Here is a 4,794-nt window from a genome sequence, read left to right on the forward strand (position 1 = left end):
TCATATGTATTCAAGGCTTAGCATCTTGACATTTCCTTTAAATGGAGAGGGTGATTTAATTTACTCAACTGATTCCCTCCTCCCCAACTCTAACTCGCCCAACTGTTGAGATTTATTATGTTAGGTTTAATAAGATTGTAACAAAGTCATTCTGTGCCCCTTTCTTGAATAATTCTCAATGAATCAGCAAACGCATATTAAACATCCACCATTGTGTGCTAGGTATTGGGGATACAAAAAAAGTGAGATAAATTCTGCCTCCCTCCCAGATTACATTCAATCTAGCAGGGGAGATGTATATATATTGGTTGGTTATTGTCCTTTGTGCTTGGTACCACTATGTTGGGGTCAAGGTAGGATCCATCCAACTGTGGCTGATTAGACCAACATGAGCTTGAAAGTCTCTACCACAGTTCAGGTGCAAATAGTCCGTATGAATTTTTGAGTGGAGATGGCTTTCAATTTACGCATCTCATGTTTCTTTTAAGCTACCTCAATTCTGCTTCCATCACTGTCCATTCCCTGTCCTGCCTAAGGGTCTTCAGAATCTTCCCCAGATAACTCAAATGGAAGCGATTCCATTTTTTGACAGTGCCGTAGACTATCCAGGTTTCGACAATGAGATCAGAACAATGGCTCTGTGGATCTTCAGTTTATTGATCAGTCTAATATCTCTTCTCTCACATGCTTCCCTTCAGAGCCTCCCAAACACTGAACATGCATCTGGCAATGCATGGATCAACCCCATCACCTATGTATACGTCCCTGGAAAGTATACTGCCAAGGCAAATGAACTTAACTACAAATGGATTAGTTGTAACCAATGGTTTCATGTATGGAGGGTGTGCTTCTGGCTGGTGGAGAAACTGTTTTCTTTATGTTGTTAGGTCAAAATTAGCACAAACAACAGAGAATTGATCCATACTTTGTTATATCTCAGCCTCAGAGGTTGCATTCAGTACACAATCAATTGCAAACCAAAAACCATGCACCAACTCTCCTTCCACTTTAGTCTTGGTCTATTTAACTTTTCAAGTTAAATAATTTCCCATCAGTGTCTTTGTTGCAAACAATTCTCCCTCCACTTGGACTGTAGCCTTTTCAAGTTAAATAATTTTCCATCACTGCCATAACTGCAAACAACTCTCCCTTCACTTTAGTCTTGGTCTTTAGCCTTTTCAAGTTTAATAATTTCCCATCAGTGCCTTAGCTGACCTTTATGCCGTGTTCATCCTCATTGAAAGCATCTGGCAACATTACTGAAAATATCATGCTAAAAAGCATGCACAATTTATATTGTATATGTATATATATGTGTGTGTGTATATATGTGTACACACATATATAGCTACCCATATAGATATAACTGTTGTTTTTTCTCAAAGGGGACCATAAAATCAGAGAGGTAGTATTTATATTTTTTTTCAGTTCCTTTTCATCTACAGTTATCCATTAGAATATAAGCGCTTTAAGATTAAGCATTGTCTTTCTTTTTGTATGCATTTGTATTTCCAGTGCTTAGCTCATAGCAAGCTGTATTGAGTTGGAGCATGGTCTGACATAATCAAAAACGTACTTTAAGAAAATCATTTTGGGGACAGACTTGAGGCAAGGAGACCATTTAGGAGGCCATTTCAAAAGTCCAGGTGAGAGGTGATGACGGCCCTCCAGGTGAAGTGGTAACAAAGGTAACAGAAATGGTACCATAAAATAGATTTGGGAGAGCATTATTATAACATAAAAATAGTGTAATGAAGATTCGGTTCATGACATGGAACAAGAGTGACAGAGGTACCCATCACAGATAAGAGAAATTTTGCTTTTATTACATGCAGGGCACATCCAAGCTCAAGCAAATACAATGCAGAGTCATGAATGAATGGGGGGGCCTTAATTTTGGAGAGTACACGTTTCAGGGAACCAGAGGCGGCATCTAGGAGTAACAAGGATTTGTATTGAGATGTTGAAACTGTCTTAAAGACAGTCTGGGAAAGCTGAATTTCCCATCAGGATTATGTCAAAAATTGTGACTGTCCTTAAAGATGCTAACAAAACAGTCTGGGAGACTGACCCAATTGTGATTCTCATTTTAGCAGTTCCCAAGAATAAACTGGTTTATTCCCAAGAATAAAGTTGCATCACTTTACCTGTGACATAAAAGAGGTAAGATCTGATCTGGAGCTGTGAGTTACCTTGGAACAGTTCCTTTTCATCCTCAATCCTCTATAAGAACATAAGCTCTTTGAGGCTAAACTGTCAACTCTATTTTTGTGTGCCTTTGTATTTCCAGTACTTAGCACACAGTAGGTATTTAATAAACACCTGTTGCATCTCCAAGGGCAGCTCCTTCACCCGATCCTACTCATGTCCCAACAAACTCCACCGACCCATGGCACATCCCTGATGTGTAGCTGGCCCATCACACATCAGCCAGCTTATCCTACTCCCCTCCTAGAAGGGCAACCTCGGGACCCAGCCTCCAGAGGCTAGTCTGCTGGGTCCCTAGCCTCTATTCCCTCCACTTCTTCCACCAATTAGAGGACTCTATTTTAAAATTCTACTCTATTGCTGACTAGTTCAGACTGGAGTATGAGGGGCTTCCCAGAAACAATTGCCCTTTAAGTCTCCACTCCCAAATCCCTCTTTCTTATGTAGGCTGCCTCCAGTTAGACTAAAAACTCCAGAGGACAAGAACTGTCTCACTTCCATGTCTTCAGGGCTTAACAAGTGTTTTCTCATTCATTCGTTCATTCATATTTTGTTCTTCTTAACTAGCTCATTAACTTTTCCCCAGACTCATCTCTAGCCTCCATGCCTTTGCCCAAATCCTTCAGAACACTCCCCCATCCTCATCACCTCCCTTTTCCCCTCCCAATTTTTAGGGGTTTTTCTCAGTCTCTTCCAATTACCTCATATTTCCTTATCAATGCACAAATTCTATCCTCCAGGAGCAAGTTCATAGAGAAATGGAGACTCTCTTTCCCTTGGCATAGGGTTGCAGAGGGCACTTGACATATATTTGAATTGGAGTTAAGAAAAACCTGTGGCCTTCAAAGCCTTCAGCTTCAAGGTTTAGTCCATTCTTTAATTACTCACAAAACATTTATTAAGTACTTACTGTGTTCCAGATTTTATAGTAGATATCAAGAAAATGAAGGGAAAAAAAGTCATCACTCTCAAAGAACCAATCAACATGAACCAGCCAGGCATTATGATAGAGCATACAAATACTAATCAATATCAATCAATCCATAAGCATGTATTAAGCACCTACTATATGCCTGGCCCTGTTGATAATTATTGGGGATACAAAGGATAAGGAGAAAATGGGCATTTATAGAGTGCCTACTGTATGCCAGGCACTGTGCTAAGCACTGTACAAATATTAAAATATCTGATCCTCACAATCCTACAAGGGTTATCATCCCGATTTTACAGTGAAGAATACAGAGGCAAACAGAAAGTAAACAATTTTCCAGGATAAGTTTGAATTCAGGCCTTCCTGACTCCAGGTCCTATATATTCTGTCCCTGGTATACCCAGCTGCCTCATCTAAGAAAGGCCTGTCCTCAAGGAGCTGCCAGTCTAACGAGATCATTAATTGTTCATGGTGCAGTCCAGTCTCTCTGCGACCCTGTTTGGGGTTTTCTTGGCAAAGACACTGGGGCGGTTTGCCATTTTCTTCTCATTTTTACAGATGAGGAAACTGAGGCATGGAGTAAAGTGAATTGCACAGTGCCCAGTTATTGAGTATCTGAGGCTCAATTAGAATACAGGCTTTCCTGACTCCAGGCCCAGAGCTCTATTCACTGAACCCCATAGCTGCCATGCTAACGAGATGATGAGAAAATTAAAAAGTACTTATAAGATACAGTTGAGGAGCATGCTCTGGTCTTCCCTAACAGTTTGCAAACTCCTTGAGGGCAGGACCCCTTTTTTTTGTCTTTGTATCTACAATGCCAGCATTCAGTAGGTGCTTAATAAATGCTTGATTAGGCTGATTTCAGTAAGGGCTGGAAAGACTTACATGAACTGATACTAAGTGAAGTGAGTAGAACCAAGAGAACATATTACACAGCAACAAGAAAATGATATGATGCTCAGCTGGGATGGACATGGTTCTTTTCAATAGTGAGGCGATTCAGGTCAGTTCCAATGGTCTTGTGATGGAGAGAACTATCTGCATCCAGAGAGAGGACCATGGGCACTGAGTGTGGATCAAAACATGGCATTTTCACCTTTTTATTGTTGTTTGCTTGCATTTTGTTTTTTCTCATTTTTTTGATCTGATTTTTCTTGTGAAACAAGGTAATTGTGGAAATATGTCTAGAAGAATTGCACATTTAACATATATTGGATTATCTGCCATCCAGAGGAAGGGATGGAGAGAAAGGGGGGAGAAAAAAATCGGAACACAATTTTCCAACGATGAATATTGAAAACTATCTTCGCATGTTTTGAAAATAAAAAGCTTTAAAAAAAAAAAAAATGCTCGACTCCAAGCAGATTTGAAGGCCCTAATCCCACTAAATCCAGGGATTTCCCTCTTAAATTATTTCCAATTCATCCTTGTGTCAAACTTGCTTTGTATTATTTAGCTTATCTCTCCCTAGATTGTAAGCAACCTGAAGACAGAGTCTTCTGCCTGGTACACAGCAGGTGCTTAGTTTACCGAAATGACTGAAGTTTATTTGCTAATGGGTGGCTCCACTCCCAAGTTCCTATATATGAGACAGACCATCAATTTTTCCCAAAAGGAAAAAGGGCGGCTTGAATGGAAAGATGACAAACGCG

The sequence above is a fragment of the Sarcophilus harrisii genome, chromosome 1 (genome assembly GCF_902635505.1).
Source record: "Sarcophilus harrisii chromosome 1, mSarHar1.11, whole genome shotgun sequence".
Classification (NCBI taxonomy): domain Eukaryota; kingdom Metazoa; phylum Chordata; class Mammalia; order Dasyuromorphia; family Dasyuridae; genus Sarcophilus; species Sarcophilus harrisii.